The sequence below is a fragment of the Zonotrichia leucophrys genome, chromosome 3 (assembly GCF_028769735.1).
Source record: "Zonotrichia leucophrys gambelii isolate GWCS_2022_RI chromosome 3, RI_Zleu_2.0, whole genome shotgun sequence".
Taxonomy (NCBI): Eukaryota; Metazoa; Chordata; class Aves; order Passeriformes; family Passerellidae; genus Zonotrichia; species Zonotrichia leucophrys.
The window spans coordinates 81,811,668-81,829,826 of NC_088172.1; the positions used below are offsets into that span (position 1 = coordinate 81,811,668).

The window sequence follows — 18,159 nt, forward strand, 5'->3', positions numbered from 1 at the left end:
ATGCTGCTCAACCCAGTAGGGTACTTGGACTGCATACCAGTAATGAACAGCTTGTAAATCCAACCTTGAACACTGCTCTTCTCCACATCTGCTTTTCTTTATCCCTCTGTTGATATATTTCTGTCTTATTTACTCTCACCCTAAACTCATACATTTTCCTTAAGGGGCAGACCCTCAAAAGCACATCATTCTTTCAGCATGTAAGCAGCAAGTCACCTCTTCTGCAATGCAATTAATTAAAAACCTTAAAAAGACCAAAAAAACCAACCCAAAACCCCCAGCATTCCTAGCCATATTCATCTGTAGTTTTGCTGATCAAACATCAACATGCATAAACAACATAAGGACCATCTAAAGAAAATCAGATGCCCTACAGAACTTGGCACAACTTCCCAAAATTTTTTATATTAAACTATATCATAATTAGCTTTGATTCTCTGTTTGAATTTTTAGGAAAAATAGCTCAGCATAGGTTAGCTATTTCTAGTTTGTAGACTCAAGTCATCTTCATACCATGCCCTGATTTGCACTCAGTTTGGAAAACTGGACTATTTAGTATAATTTAAAGAATTATTTTTGCCCTAATACATAATGTCATTACAAAACCCTAAGGAGATTCAGTTTTTTCAGTGCTTTAAATTCCCATAGGCTGCATTATAGATTACCTTTGATGAAATAAGGTTCAACTTTGGAACAGTCATTTCACATCTGAGTCATTCCTGAAACCATTCCTTCTGAGGGTCTACTAAAGTGAGTACAGGTCAGACCAATTATTAATCTAATCTCTGAGAATACTCTTTGTCATTCAATTCAATAATGAGACAAGACTTAAAACTTTGGAGCAATATATACATCAGTCATGGCAATTTTGGGAAAGGCAGAAGGAGGATGTGGAATGGATATGTGACATTTTAGCTGATAGACAAGCACCAGCTGAAAGAGGTCAGTCTCAGGCAGGCAAACATGTCTTCTTCCATTATAAGATTTTCCATAGTTTAGGTAACTAGATCTTTGTCTTGTTTTTGCAAATTAACCCATATTTGCAAAAGTTTGTATTTTCTAGATGTCAGCCCATCCATTCTCTATCTTTGATGATTTAGTAACAATAATCAACAAAAGATTATAACAAAGATTGCTTCATTTGCCACTCACACCATTGTCCATCATTCACAAACCAATTGCTCCACCTGAACAAAGACTCTAACCTAGCAAATTCAAAGCTACTTAAAATCTTCAGAGAAAAATTCAGGTAATTGTTCACACCCAAGGAGCAGATTTGATGTTTTGGACAGACTAAACATTATGGAAAATAGTAGATTCTGTTGGTTACTATGCAATGCATAAATTTCCAAAACATCAGCAACACAACAATTTTTATAACAGGGAACAGTGTGTTTATTTATCTAATGGAAAGAGAACATTGTTCAAAACTCCCTCCTCCTCTTCCTTGCATATGTACATACTAGTCAAATGAGAGGCATTTTTTCCCTTGTCTTTTAAAATCTCTGTTGATGATGGATGAGCTACCACAGAATACACTGAACCTGATACCTTTTTCCAGACAAGGCAGATAGCAGTTAAATACAGAGTTTGAGTGTTAAAGCTGGATTCACACAAGAGTAATAAAAACCTAAAACTTGGTCTTTGCCTTAGGGCTTTTATCATCTTGTAGCAACTGGTTCAAATTTGCAGACTATTTAGGAAGCCATCTTATTGTTCATGAAACTTTTCTGTACTTCATGACAGCTACAGCTTTCCTCTACTTAAGGTTTCTTCCCTGTGTACACAAAGTAGACATATCATTTGGAAATGCATTATTCCTCAAGCATGACAATAAATGTCACTTATCAAAAATTATTAATGTCTTCCTGAAGTCTGCTCTCTCTTCATCACAATTGCATCCAACACGATGCAGGAATTTTCAGAAAACAACCACCTTCAGAATAGCCAATTGTTGATTTTAGTTGTGTATGTGGAATGACATTTCTGAGGCATCATAAATACACATGGGAACAAAAAGCATTGTAAATACACACGGGAACAAAAACTCTGTTATAGATGCTACTTTTGAATTAACAGACAATACTTGTGAATACTTATGTAATATAAATGTGTATGTAATCCATATTTTATACACATACACATGTAAATATGTATGGGCATAATACTGCCAGGCTGATAGAGCTGCAGGTGTTCAGCTTGGAGAAGAAAAGGCTCAAGTACAGAAAGTAAGTTCCAAAAAAAAAAAAAAAAAAAATAAGGAGAGTGACCTTTTTACATGGGCAGATAGTAATATAGTAATAGCACAGAGGATGGTTTTAAATGGAAAAAAGAGCAGGATTAGGTGTTGGGAAGGAATTCTTTACTCAGAGTGTGATGAGGCACTGGACCAGGTTGCCCACAGAAGCTGTGGATATCCCATCCCTGGCACTCTTCAGGCTCAGGCTAGGCAGGGCTTTCAGCAATGTGCTCTAGTAGAAGGTGACCCTGCCTGTGGCAGGGGAGGTTGGAATCAGATAATCTTTAAGGTCCCTTCCAACACAAATCACTCAATGATTCTATAATGCCAATTTTCTTCCTTCACAGCTCATTAAAACATCCAGTATCCAAAATTATGCCTCCTAGCTCGGGTGTGTCAATTTAGACCTTTAAAAGGTTTAGTATTGCATTCTTAAGAACTAAACAGTGAGAATATGAGAGCAGCAAATTCTTTTTTCATCTGTCACCAGCAGATATCAGAAGTTTAAGGAGTTCTTCAGAATTGTGGGGAGGGGTTCAAAAATACTCCACCTAAGATAGTTCCTTGGCAGACAACATAATTTATAAGACTACTGCTTCAAGTGCTTAAAATTACAGTAAAGGCATAGTCAAAATAAGGGTGTGCCAGCTTCTAATTTCCAGTTAACACAAAGAAAAGCAAAACACATTAAGGTATAAGAGTGTAAGGAAAAAGAAGGTGCTAAGTGTCACCTGCTTAATGTCAGAAAGGAAATTTTAATTCTTGTGTAATAAAAAAAGAAGTTCCTCTGATGACAGATGTTGACTTACACCATTAAAATAGAGCCTAAATGTTACACTGCTACTGTTCTTCAGTATGTTGTTCAAATGGAGCCAGAAAGCACAAAAGGATCTCCCTCTCTTTAAAACTACGTATTTCATTCCACCCATTACAAGAAATAGTAACATAGGAAGTCTAATATTTTGACAAACTCATAGTGAAAAAGATGGTTGACTTTGAATTTTACCCTATTACAAGGAAACATTATTTTATAAAGTTTTTACTCTTTTCGACTTAGGATTTTCAGATAGTTTGCCCTTGACTATAGACCACTGAAATAGCTGAATATTCAAGACCAGAAATCTTCACCTGAGTGCAGAACCACATGGAAAAATTAATGCAAGGAGAAAGCCCTTCCTTCCTTCCTTTCCCCTCCAGGCTCTACCCCTCCCACATCAAGTGCCAAGTCAGCTCTGAACAGAAACATCTGCTGGTCCTGCTGCAAAGAGAGGAGCCCACCCATTTCACATCCAGCCCAGTCCCTGCCCTGCAGCCTCTGCAGGGCTGCTTGTCCAGCTCTGATCTTCAGCTGCAAAGCCTGCTCTTACCCTGTGGGGCACAGACATCCCTGAAAGGGAAGGGTGCTCTCCAAGTATTTTGAGATGGCTAAGAGATATTTTCTAAGTTCTTTTTGCTTTCAGTCAGAAAAAAACAAAGTGGTTTTTTTACCTTTTCTAGCCACAGTTTGGGAAAAATGTTTGAAATCAAGCCTATTCTATTTTCTGCTTGTATATCTTCCCCCAAAGATACGCATGCAGTACCCTGGAGTTCTTCTATGAAATTAAAAAATGCCAGACACCAAACAGAAGACTGTATGTACTTGTCTCACATAGGAAGAACTGATAAGGTTCCGTAGAAGACAACCCTTTGACAGGATTCTTGAAATGCCAGTTCTTCATCAAAAACCTTATTACTTTCAAAAAAAAAAGCCTAAATAATCCAATGAATAAGACATATTCCTTATTAGTACACAAGTCTGCATAATATTTATACACTTGGTTGCTCATATACCTGATGAAAAAAATAAAAGACACAAAGGAAGACAAGTAAAAATAACCCCAGAGTATTCAAGGATTTTTGTAAGGACTACACCCTTGCTGACATTTAAGGAATTTCTGATGATACAGGGGTTTCTGACATGAAAGCAATTTCTGACTAGGACTTTTCATCAAACCACTGTGGGCTGCAGTTACCACAAAATTGTTACCTACTCATTGCATGTTATTCCATGGTGATTGGCATGATTGCCAGACAAAGCACTTACATGTGTTAAGTGTACATTGAATAAAATCTCACAGTGGGAACCCATTATTTCAGTTCTCTAGGACTTCACATGGGTATAGAATATACTCCCACAGAGACACAAACTGCAAAACATTTAACTTGAATTTCTCATCATGGCATATTAAAGGATTATTATCTGTACAGTTCCATTTCAATGTAATTACATGAGCTTGAGCTCTGGAAAGAAGCACCACAACATTTGTCATCTTAAGCTTACTTTCTATTGCATGCTATGAAAGCAAGCAATCTTTCACCCTTAAAAATCTTTCCTCACCCTTGTATGTGACCAAGTCAATATATTTTTAAAAGGTGGTAGCAGCAAAGATGCAGAAAATAAATATACCAGCTATTTTAAAATAAAACTTCATGACAAACTTGGGTTGAAAAATGGCTGCAAAGCCTGGAATCAATTTGATACTGTGCTATATGAAAATTCCTGTTCCTCACTACCCCATTCCTGGTCTCCAGGAGGTTTGGGTGGGCGGACAAGGAGAGAGTGCTAATTGAAAGCAGTACAACACTGCCTGTGAGGAGTCAAAGGCAAGAAGCTGTTTGCCTCTCCAACTTTCATGTGAGCAAAACCTAATCCAGACATGACTGTTCTGAGGGCCTAAACATTCACTACACAGCACCATGTGGAGTGCCAAAACCATGAAAGTTGACCCTGTTCTCCTATGAGGTCAGAGCTCAAGAACTAGACTGAAATTTTAAGCAAGACAGACACTTTTATGCCTTTTGTCTATGAGAATTACTATGTCAAGGCAAAATAAAGCTGCTGTGTATGTAGAACAGGTCTAAAAATAGGTAAGTCTAGCTTTATAAACAAGGAAAGGAAATTAGGTTGTTTTCCAGTCCCTGCAATACTTATTAATGAGCAGGTATTAATATGCAATTATCCCCTTGAGAAAACAGGAGTAATTTATGTTACATAATTGGGAGTCAGTTATTTATGATGTACTTGCAGATCCTGCCAAGCACAGATTATCAACAAGGGAGCTCTACTGAGTGCGACACATTAAGACATGCAGAAAGCAGGGGGCCATAGCTATGCTGCACCTCACTTAATTCCTGCCTTGAAGGTAGAGAAGGGTAATTAAGTGCTAATGCTTACTGGAATTTCCAGTGGAAATTCAGGCAGTCACTCCTTGGCAGAGCCAGACATTTTTCGGTCCTGCAGTTCTGCAAGTGTTTGGTATGAACTAAAAGGAATGCATGTGATATGAATGGATATTACTCCTAATGTGATATGAATGGACACTACTCCTGGTCATATTTATTTTAATGTTCATGAGTCAACCACAGAGCTGAAAAGTTTTTATCTTATAATAAATACTCTACATTGCATACCATGTCTGACTGGCAACATACAGGTTGCAATTAAACTGTCCCAGAATGTGCAGGGAACTCAGTTCTGCAGTTGCATTCCAGTTCAATAGCAGAACAGAGAAAACTTGTGAAGATACAGAACCCTGTGTTGATAATCAGATTTTCAGAATCACTAAGTGTTGCGCTTCAGTGGCTCGGACTGAATCAGTAATTAAACAACTTTTAAAAAACAACCTCCCTTAGATTTGAGCACATGATATTCAGTAAACAAACTGCTAACTCCCCAAGTCTGCTATTCATTCCTGGTTTTACCCATTTTATTTTTGCAATAGTAACTGTTCCAGCTTGAACAGCATTTGACTTGAGTTTCCAATCTCACTCTTGCAAATTGTGTCAAGAAATTGAGGTTACTCATCTGCATAATTCACTTTAAGTGGTAGCACTGGACCTAATGATATCTCATTCCCTAGTTTATGCTCTTTGTCCTTGTTTCTGGGCAGGTCCCAGCAGAGACAGATTGGCAAGAAAGAAATTTTCAAAAAAAGATGCTGGGTCAGACTGCTGTACCTGTATTCATTGTCCTTCTGTCATAACCTTGTTTTGGTAGCATGGAATTTGCTTTTTAGTATGTAGGAACATGCAAAATTTCTGCATAGCTTTTTGCTACATGTGGATAGACTTTTTCTATCTTCTTTTCAGGCCTTTTATTTCCCCTCTTCTTTGGTCTATGTGTATACATTTGGCCCTTCAAGATTTACTGACAAAATATATGCAGGCAGAGCAGCATAATAATTCCAATTGTAGTGATTAAAAACACATGCAATTTTTCTTTTTTTTTGTCTCAGATGTTGAAACTCAAAAAAACCCAAAAAAACAATTTTCTTTCCCTGAGGTGTAATGAAAATCTAACTCTCCAAATAAAGCAAAAATTTCTTACTAAAAACAACCCAAACTTGATCAAAACAGTGCTTTTCTATTAAAAAAATAGTTTCTGTGAAAACTGTCAATACATCTCAATGATTCTTGGATGCTAAGTATAGAAAGGATGCTGTGGCATTTTACAAGAAAAATGAATAAGAGACTTGTTATCAAAACCTCAGCATTTTTAATCCAGATGTTTTTAATTCAGGCATAGCAAGGAAGAAGAGAAAAAGGGAAAGAGAAGAACAGAAAGCTTTAAATTAGTAAAAGCAAATGGATCTTCTAGAAAACAAGTTGAAAATAATTGAAATTAGATGAGATAATTAGCTTGGTGAAAACATAAACCAGGGACATGTATGAATAAGCTAAAGACTTGTTTCCACATGAATGCTTGTGCATTCATGAAAAAGGGGAACATCAGAACAAAAACTGTATTAAAGAATGATAACAGGGCATCTTAGATTTCATTCAGACTAAGGTGGTTTTTTTCTGCTTTAGATATTTAAAGGCTTTCAAAGTGCTAGAGAGTCTACAGAATGTAACATCAAAAAGTCAGAGCTGTTCCAACAAATATGTAGCTGGACATTTTCTATGAAAACAGCTTTAGAGGAAGGGTCTAGTGAAAGACATTACTGAAGCACAGTATCAGGACTAAATAAGAAACCTCTGAAGAAATCCAGGTCTTTGTTATTACACAAGCGGACAAACAATTGTTACAATTTATTTGATTGTTTAATCACCACCTTGGTTTCTGCTTACATTGCAAAATAAATCACTTACTGAATCTCTCTCAGTGCCAATATAACATTTTTAGGTCAGTCTGTATGTTGGATTTAGCTTTCCCCACATCCTGACCAGGGCAAACTAGAGCCATACAGTCAAGTTTGTCTAAAAGGCAGGGAACTAGTGACAAGAAACTAAAGCTGTTCCTAGAAAAGGAGAACATATAGTTTGTGTCACGCATGAAGATATTGTCATGCTGCTCTGGCACACAAAAAGCAGAATATCCTCTGTTAAAACAAGATATGAAGGCAGGATAGAATAAAATTTTCATATATAATTATCGCTGTATCCAGTACAACATAGGAAACTCACCGTACTGGTTTAGATTTGGCTTTCCAAATGTCCTTGGCTGCTTAGTACTCTTTCCAGAGCCAAACCAGGGCATTCTTGGCTTCAGCTAAATTTGTGTTAGCCCAGCACACCCCAGTCTTCAGTTCCCTCGACACTGAGTTGTCTTTGTAAACCGAGGAAAACAGGATATCTGCAAATAAAAAAAAATCACAGCATCTTATTGTGAGCTTGAAGTACATGTGTCATTTCTTTATGGACACAATCCAGTACATTTGCCTATTTTCCAAATTTAAGTAATACAAATCAAGTAAGTCTCTTGGCCAGAAGAAGAGGTTACCAGCTATATATGAAAATTGATTTCAATCTGCATCAGCTTGGCTTACAGGGAATCTATTTAGAACCATTTTGAAAAGTTTCCAGGAGGTAAGCTTCTTAAAATGCTTTGTAATCAAATATGTGCATTATAGTCCTACAACATGCGTGATAACACCAAGGGAATTTCCTGCAGCCATTACTGTGAAATTATTTCATCCTTTTAATGACAATTATATATAAATTATACAAATCTCACATACAGATTTCCCAGAAGAAAATGCTGTCATGTTTCCCATCCCCAACAGGAAATGGATCCATGGTGATATGAACACAAAAAGCAGAATTATTAATTCTGGTTAATAAGAATGTCTTGAAGTTGAGAGCTTTTCCTGTGTTACACAATCATCATTTTACCAGATGAACTGTTCTCTGGAGCTGCCTATCCCGTAAACCAAATCAAGGGAGAGCTCAGCACACTTGAACCATGCCCATTAACTTTCTAGAAAGTTAAATGAAGTCCATCAGTCCTTTGCAAAGTCTTTGGTTAATTCCAAAACAGAGCACTACCAGAGCTGTAAAGAACTGCAGAAGCTACAAAATGCTATTTAGCTCTCCAACCTCCCCCATCACAGGGAACCTCTGTGTTACTTGTGTTAAGCATGAGGGAGAGAACATGGCCCTCTGGGAACTGAATTCTGACAATAGGAGGCAAGCATTGTCTTAAATGGAACAAGGAGAAACGAACATAAATTGAATTTGCAGGACTGAAACTTCAGAAGATCTATTAGAAATAGTTATCATATTTAAAGTTAAATTACAAAGTTACATCCAGTCTTCCTTATTTGGAAGTGCTAACTTAAATACCCATCAGCTTAAATGGAAACATAATTCCACCTCAGCACACCAACATCTGGCCCAAAGTTAGTCTGCAAAGTCAGTTCAGACTGATTTCAGAGAGCACAGATCTTTTCCAAATTTGGGATAAAATACTTAATTCTACTACATATAGGAAAGTTTCTAGAATTAATGGCAACAACAAGAAGGATTGAAAAAGCATCAGACAGTTACATCCTGTTCCTTACACACACTATACTTGAATAAATTTCTCACTGTTAACTTTTCCAACACTCAAGTTTTCTTTGAAGATGAGACAAATGGCACAATTTTAAGATGAGTACAGCCCAAGACACACTTTTTAGCTTTTCTATCCAGTTAAACTGAATACAAACCAACTCTGCAGTCACAGATCATGCTGTTGTTGCTTTGAGAGTCTGTACCACTTTCCCTATCTGCAGAGTAGCAGTAGAAGGAAAACATCTCTATGATCACCTTACATTATTCATATGAAGAATTATCAGTCTTGTCGCCCCCAGTGTAGCACACAGGCAAGATGAGTAATGAGCAATTAAAGCTAATTTGAGAGGGGATGTCAAAACCCCTCATGCATAAAAATCTGCTTAGTTACAGACAAAACCTTTTCATGCTGTCCCAAGTGTTGCCTATATCTAGATATGGAATACATAACTTTCTCATTTCCCTTTGTATGAAGAAGTATTTACACATAGAAGGCCTTATGATACAGTTCAAGTTTATTTCCATATTCTGTAAAATCTGTAATTACTTAAAAAAAAAAAAGAAATATCACACTGAGAAAGATTTAATTGCAAGGTTTTCTCCTCCCACTCCATTAAGCTTTTCTTATGTATTAAATGTGTCAAGAATAGATCTCCAAAAGAGGTAGCATAAATATTAACATAAGTTCCTAAGCCTATCTTCATGCATGCATGCATCCTGGGAGAAATAGCTGTGCATGAACTATTTATGGGAGGGAGGGCAAAAGGAGCAGAAGACTTAATCTGAGGCACAGATTACTTCAGAATTTGTCCTTTGGTCAGACAAAGGGCACCCCACAAAATGTTTTCAATCACAGGATCATGTTAAGTGTTAATGAGTTTCATTTAAATTTAAGTTCAATAGTCTGAGCTATCAAAATAATTTTTTTAAATCATATCTTAATAAGAAAAATTCAGCTTAGATATCTTACCTGCTATTGCATTATGGTAATATGAGAGCAACAGTATTTTGCAAATGCACTAGAAAACCATGTCTTTAGATTGTTTCTTTCCAGAGCAGGTCTCACAGAGCTAACAAAAGTACAGAGGAAGGCCACCTGCACAACCAGCTACTTGGAACAACTTACCTACAACAATTGATTACACAGACTTACACTCTTTTCCAGCCTGACAAAATGTTTATGAATTTGAACAACATTACCAGCCCATCCAGTGTTAACAGAGAATGAGCAATGATTATGATTCCCATTACAAGAGTTACTGAAGAGCAACCAAAAATAGCAGTGGCCAAGCTAAAGTTTTCCAGGACATAAGAACATTCTGTTTACTACAGAGCATCTTAGACATAAGAGGATAAACCAATTATATGGTGATGGCTCTGACCCTGCAGCTTAAACAAGAGTTGGTTTTACATACAGAACTAGTGTGACTTCCTAAAATGTTAAAAGAGCATTTTTAGCCACACAAATTGTTCAGCTTCAATTAATCAAATCTACCAGATTGAGGAAAGTTTTCATTTGCAATCTAAGCTCTTCGAGACTCTGTTTACTACAGGGCATCTTAGACAGAAGGGGATAAACCAATTATGTTATGATGGATCTGACCCTGCAGTTCAAAGAAGGGTCAGACAGTGGTGTTTAACCTGTATTTATGGGATTTAGCCCAGCACTCAACCATTGTTTAGGTAGCGATTAAGCATACATAGAGGGAATTCTATCAAGAGCGTTGTGTTTTAGAATCCATCTCATTGAATCAATTGCTGAATTTTTTCTCTGTGGAAATCTGCTCAAAAAAACCACACAAAATGTGTCTGCTGGATCCTTCACAAGTCCAAGGAGGTGAACCCAACTGTCAACTTGTCTACTTTTATGTCACTGCTACGTTACAGAGCAAAGATTGAAGTTTCTGGAGGAAAGTGCCAGGGCAGCCTTTGTGATTCTGCAGATTTCTAGAAAGAAGGACTTAAAAGCTGACACTATTTAGTTCATAATAGTCAAGATTTTTAGGGTGAAAATTCAGATGAAAATGAAAACCAAAGTTTCCTTGTTGGAATATCAATGAATTAGTCTATAATACTAATAATGAGGCATTTGCATTGCTGTTGTGATGTGTATCATTTGGATGGAGCAAGAGGATACTTCTATCTAAAAAGATTTCTGTGTAAATAAATTAAAGATGCCAGCTGTGAATAAAGAAGGTACAGAGGTGGTCCATTAATATGTAGATGGCAAAGTTGGAATCAAGGTAATCTAATTCTAGAAAATCATATCAATATAGTACTACTTGAACCACAAAATAAAACTCACTCTTTTGGTACCAAACAATATGTTTATATATAATATAATGCTACGCATATTGAGTCATGGTGAAAATGACCAGTTTTTTTAAGCCATTCCCACTAATTCCATCAAACACAACTGTGCCAGGATCCAAACCCACAAAATCTGGGATAAGAAAGCTCTTTGCTTTTTTCTTTACCATCTAAAATGTTCTTTTCATGTCTGCTTTCTGATGCCACAGGGTGCTGCCTTCCAGCCTACAAAGGCACAAAATATACTACAGGAACTATAAATCTCTCCCTCATATATGTAGAAAACTAATTTCCTATATTACTTGTTCCAATCAACTCTCTGCTTTTCATTAAGCACAGCATGTAATTTAAAAATACATTTGGGATACAAGTCTGAGAACTTTCTAAGACCAACCTTCAGGTTGCTGAAGAGTAAGCCAGCATTCAAGCAGGGAGATTTCCAAGAGCTACTTAACATAAAACAATCACATTGGTTCAATCATTTGAGTTCACGCTGTTACAATTGTTAAGCTCTAGATTCAGAATGTATATGCAGCACAGGATTTTAAACCAGTAAAGGATATTGGAATAAAGTCAATTCCTAATCTCTTTGCTTCCCAATGGCCACAGATACTTTCACACTAGAACCTATTTCTTCAGAGACAGTTTACTCCTCTATTTCTCTAAATGCATGTCAAAATATTTCTAGTTCACTACTGATTTCTGCACTACAGCAGCACCCAAGAACCCTGTCACCAAGCAGAGCAACTTTGAGCAATAATTGCTAGGACAATTCATCCAAAGAGCTCATGTGCAGAGAAAACAAATCTCCTAGCACAGCATCTGCTACACAAAAGAAACATGGTTTTAATTTAAGCAATTTGGATTTTAAAAATCCGTTAGACTTAGACTATTAGACTATTTGTTTGCAAATAGTGTTGGCTGATGAATGGCATCTGTACAATAGATAAATGCTAATATGGCAATTTCACATGTTTTACAAACTGTTAGAGAGTGATGCTAAAAATAGGACATTATTTATTTTGAGCACTGGACAGAGAACAGTTCTTTTAAGCTGTCTTTAAAGCTTTTGCAGCTTGAGCTACATTTGCATTCACAATTAGGGTAGGAGGGTGGATGGAGGAAGAAATCTTCCAATTAGTTTTGGCAAAACAGCTTGGTCAAAGCGCCTTTTTTCTTTAAAAATGAGGGAGAAACAAATCAGGCTTTTGCTTTATATAGAATATATCAACCCAAATCTGTGATTCAAAAATATTTCCTTTCCTTTCTTCCAAGACTTTGAAGCACTTAATTTCTTCTCACACATTTTTCCATGCTTGCAACCAAATGCAACATATAGTAATTAATTGAAGACACTAAACATCAAATTAAATACCCTGGACCTAATTAATGCAGAATTTAAGTAGCACACAGGTGTTTACAACAGTATCTTCTTGGCTGTGACTTCTGTAAATTACAGATCTTACACCTTAAATCCCTCTTTTGCCTATTGCAGAGTTTTCAATACAGCTCCCATCCTTTAGAAAACTACCTCAAGTTTAGCAGCATTGCTCACATCAATTTATTTTACCAACTGATAAATATTAGTTAAATTCATTCAAAGTTTTATACTTGTAGGATTACAAAGCAATAAATTGATTTTTAAATCCTGCTGCTACACGGCTCCCATGTGTCGCATGATTTTGATTAAGGTGTCTGGGCTTTAAGAAAGATCCCTGAGCAGAAAATAACCAAGAATTCATGGTTAGCTAAGCCCTTTAAATTTAGTTGAATACAGTAAAAATAATTAAAAATATCAGCTGTCAGCAAAATATCAGAGCCTCCCAGCAGACACATTTTGAACATTCTGTAAAAACCCCAGAATGGTTTTAAAACACTGTAGTCTTTATTAGCAGACACGGTACTCCAGTTCATGAATACAAAGTAGACAAATAATAGAAAGGTGAGAGGTAAGTTTTGCTACATGATCTTTTTCAGACTGTGAAATATAAGGGATAGGCAAGGGGTTATAATAAAACTAACCACACCCCCTTAAATATTGCACACTGATGAAGATTTGCAGCTGATATGCCACACACAGTTACAGTTCTGCAGATCTGAAACTTCTTGATTTCAAATACAACTTTTTCTCCTGTTTTTTCGGTTTACATTCTGAAGTTGACAGAGCTGCCAAACCACAGCTTATTCAATAACTTACAGAAATAATTTTGCTTTACAAAAATGGGCAAAAAATATTTCTCTTCTTTAGAATCAAATTTAGAGACTTTGACCTATTGTGTACAGGTATACTCACATACATTGACATACAAGAGATATTTTCCATAAAATTATTCAAATTGAATGCCTTTCAGCTAAAAGCATTTCTTTACAACTTTCTAACTATGCTAAAAAAAAAAATGAAAAATCTATGGCTGCAGATGGTACATATACTGCCTTCCACTGAATGTTGAATCTCGTATTAATATTGGACAAGGAAACTGCAAGTTTTCTTTTAACATAAATTCCTTCCCTTGGCAGTTTTTTCTGTCTCTGTGTTCATGTTATTTTAAAACATTTTCATTTGATCATTCAATATTTTCCACCACCAACTAGGTGATAAATAGGCTTGCCACCTGGCTCAGCTTCCCATCCCCTCTCCCAGTTTGAATATTTCTTTAGACATGAAAGCCAAAGGAAATGGAAAAACTGCCAGAGGTATTTTTTAATGCTTTCAACAAACACAAATAAAAAAGAGATTCTGTATGGACATGAAAGTCAAGACCCTCTCTGGGTCCATCTGTCACCTCCTCCCTTACAAAAAGTAATTCCTACATATAAGCCAAAATAATTCTCAGCAGAATTCTAAGCAAAAATATTGATTCAGTCTCAAACCTTTCAGTTGCTTCTTCAAGAATCTATTTCTATCTCACTGAATCCTTTTCACATATTTTAGTGCTTTCTCAGCTTCCTGTATTCAGTCTTTCCTTTCCCATTTTTCTATTTCACTTTTTTCTTTTAATATCCTTACTGAAATAACAAATCTCCTCTGCTTTTCCTACCTTTCAGGATGGTGCAGTGCCTGTCTCCTCTAACCCCACCTCTGCTTCATGTCACCCCCTTTTCCTTTAACTTCCAACTCGGCTTTTGCATTTTCCATCTCTTTCTACTGCATCCAAGACAGCCCAATAATAAGTGATCCTCATGGATAACACATTTTCCCAATTCATCCTCCTCTTGGCATCTGGAATAATTGATTACTATATCAATAGTCCTAAGATACATCCTAGGGTGGGCACCACCCAACAATCCACAAATGTACTACCAACCATCAAAGAATCTACGTGTGCTGATGGTCTCCACCATCTACTCAAGATGGACAGAATTCCCACAGTGCCTTAGAGAAGCCTGCACTTGCTGAGGATGCTTCTCCCCTGCAACTTCAGCGCCTTCCACATTCCTGAGTCAGGAGCCACAGCTATTAGTTGCTATTCAGTTCCTAGTGGGACCTCCAGGAATACATCCCCTCAACAAAGTAAAGTGAAAACCCTGGAGTACACCTCTGATAAACCTGAGCAAAGGTGCAAGTAGGATTTGATAGCCTTTCACAAAGTCCTTGCACTGTTGCACCACAGCAAACCCAGTGCAAAGCTTTATTAACTTAACTAGAACTAATCCAGATGTAAAGGAAAAACTTCCATGGATTGTAGTTGGACAAGGACAACTTTCAAATTGAATTTTCTGTCAAAAACTTCATACATTATCTGCTTCCTCATACCATATCCTCCTCTAAAAAGAAATAAAAAATAAAATATAAAAAAAAAAAAAAAAAAAAAAAAACCACCACAACATTTTCTCCCATTCAGGGAGAAAAGCTACATGAATCCCAACTCCAGCTTCTAAATCTTGAAGCCTCTTGAAGCCTTCATGGAAATTCTTACCTGGTGATATCAGACCATCAGCTTTCCCAAAGGAAATTAATTACTGTGATCAGTTCTGAGGAAAGGATGACTGTGTTTCATTTTAAGAGACTTATACCTGCTAATGATCCTGCCCACATATAAAAGCATGAGGATACAAAATATCCATATTACAGTGCTTAACACTCATATTGCTAAATGTTCTAATCAAAACTCACATTTTCAGTGGAGAGTGGGCAAGCACAAACTTGAATTATTTCTCCTCTCATAACCACTGGAACATTTCTATGTTTGAGAAAGACTTCCTAGTTTGCTTAGAAAAACTGGTCCCCATCTTCAGCTCCATTTTAACAGCCTTTCCATCATATCACATGCGTAAGGTGGGTCATGAGGAGAAGTTTGTGTTATCCTGAGAAGATTGCTACAATTATACTCTACTCTTACCAAGCTGTTTCAGAACCTCCTGAAAACTTGATACAAAAGCTGCAGGGAAAGGCATGGGAAAGAGGATCTAGTTATGGCACCTCTCAGATTTTCAGATCTCTGCCTGCTTATTCCAAATGTCTAAGGTTGGAATGGTGGGGATGAAGTAAAAGAAGGTTTAGTTTGCTCCAAATAAGAGCTGCTGAGTGCTCAATCTTGACAAAGATTGCCTGTAGCTTGGCCCAAACATACTCAAGATATCCATGAGCCACCATTTTCTCTTACTGCTCTACAACTGTGTTACATCTGAATCACAGAATAATTTATGTTGGAAAAGCTCTCCAAGACCATGGGGTCCAACCATTAACCCAGCACTGGCGAGTCCACCACTAAACCACATCCCTAAGCACCACATCTACGCAGCTCTTAAAGACCTCCAGGGATGGTCACTCAGCCTCTTCCCTGGGCAACCTGTTCCAGCCAATGCAGGTCTGCCCTGACTTCTGAAGACAATGTAAACTCAAACTTCAGCTGTTCAATGTTTTTCACAGTGAGAGGTTAACACTGTTTACTTGCACAGTCTCCAAGATAAGAAAATCTTTCCCTTCTACCATAGTGAGAGACAGGTAGTATGCCACAATCACAATTCTACTTCTAGTTTTCTAAGATGACTTTTTTCTCTTCAAAGTAACAAATCCTGAGTTGAAATCCCTAGTATTAAAGGTATAACGTGAATAAAATTTAGGGGAAAAAATTAAAAATCATGCTTTCTTAAGGAAAGACTAATTTCTTCCTAGTTCATTCTGTTTTTTAAAAATGGTAGGAGCATGAAATTTGGCATAGTCAATAAGCTAGGCCGGCACAAAGTTGAAATTGCAACCATTCTCTATGTCCATGAGGCAGAAGTAATTTTATGGCAACTTTTGTCAGTTACTTGGATCTTACACTTATCTTTTATAACAGCCATTCTACTAAATAAAACATGTTCTGCAAGTTGGTTACCTCACTCATGTGCTGATTAAATCATAACATCAGATGTTCCCACAGACCTGGGTGGCAAACATTGATCAACACCAAGGCAGAAAGCATAGATTATCCAGGTGTAACTGTCTGAGAGGATTTGGTAGCAAACAGGCTGTGTCTGCATTTCTGCTGAAAAGCTTCCCGAAAATTCAATTCAGGCTCACACTTAATTCTTGCATATACCTCTTGTGTTACCAGTACTAGACAATACATGGAATCCATTTTACAGAGATAACTTAGCAATTGAAGTCAGAGAATGAAAGGACATAAACCTCACAAAGTCAGTGCTCAAACCAGCCATGTTGTGAAAAATTTCCCATTCCAGTGTCTGGCACATCCTGCATTTTAGGTTTCTCTTGCTAGTTAACAGGAGCCCTGTCTCCTGCTTTTCTGCCAGGGCTTCATAACTGGCCTCAAAAGTAGCAACTACAGCTTCACTGCCCAGCGGCAGTGGTGCCTTGCTAGAGCCCCGAGTTGTCCTTCAGCCCTCCTTAGCATTGTTCACCTCTCAGCTGTCTCTCCACCATCATTTCTTGTTCAGGACAGCTGTGTCTTTGTTGATTTGCCTTTGCCAAGTATTTACAAAAAGATCAGCAATTCAAATCAAACTGAAGAGACACCTTGCTCTCTGAGATTGTGCTTAACTTTTGGTGGCAGCCTATGTTTCCTCCAAACATTCAAGCTATTCAGACCAGATATTTTGGCTAAAGAGACCAATAACCCTAACTACATTTGGCGTAGTTTCCTCTCTAGGCCATCTCTGTTTACGTACATTTGTGTCTTGCTCTAGAAAATGAGGCTTGCAAGGTTTAGACATAAATCACAAGGTGCAATTCCCAAAGTGGTGAAAGAGAAAACAAGCACTATCATTAAAACACAATTACTGCCAAAGTTAAATTTTGTTCTTTCTTCATCCAGTTTCCTAGTTTTGAATACAGTGCAAACTTTTAATGAACTAAGCATTTGTACAAATATAAGGAGTCAAAATTTATAGAAATACAAGTCACAAAAATAAGACAAAGGGAGAAGGAAAAGGGGGGAATAAAACTGAACAGTATCAAGATAACTTCTAATCTAAAGCCATAAAAATTCTTTGTAGTTTTATTAATTCCACTAAAGAAAGATCTGCAGTCTGTTTTCAGTAGAAGCTATATGGTACTTAATAATATATCAGACAGCAATTAAGTCAGCAAATGTGCCTACAGCATTTTGTGTCAGAGACATGTTCTGAGAACTGCAATGGGCCAGATGAACACAGATCTACAAACCAGTCTCACCTCACATGCTTGCAATGTTCACACAGAGTAAACAACATGTTCAGTACAGGGAATTTTAAAGCCTAAAGAAACGCCTTGTGAGCACCTTAGATTGGGTCACACACCAAATAAACTACACACCCAAACAGCAGTGAGATGAGGACAGATATCCTCTTTAGCCACTACAGGCACACAATGA

The 18,159-nt window shown here is 37.1% G+C and overlaps 1 long non-coding RNA gene across 3 annotated transcripts in view; it reads right to left on the bottom strand.

Annotated features, from left to right (window-relative positions):
* Window positions 1–18,159, bottom strand: part of LOC135444972 (uncharacterized) — a 205,395-nt gene that overhangs the window by 119,069 nt on the left and 68,167 nt on the right. For all 3 annotated transcript variants that reach the window (XR_010439394.1, XR_010439393.1, XR_010439392.1), the window contains exon 2: window positions 7,685–7,853. This is a non-coding gene — a long non-coding RNA (uncharacterized LOC135444972). The remainder of the gene's footprint in view (window positions 1–7,684; window positions 7,854–18,159) is intronic.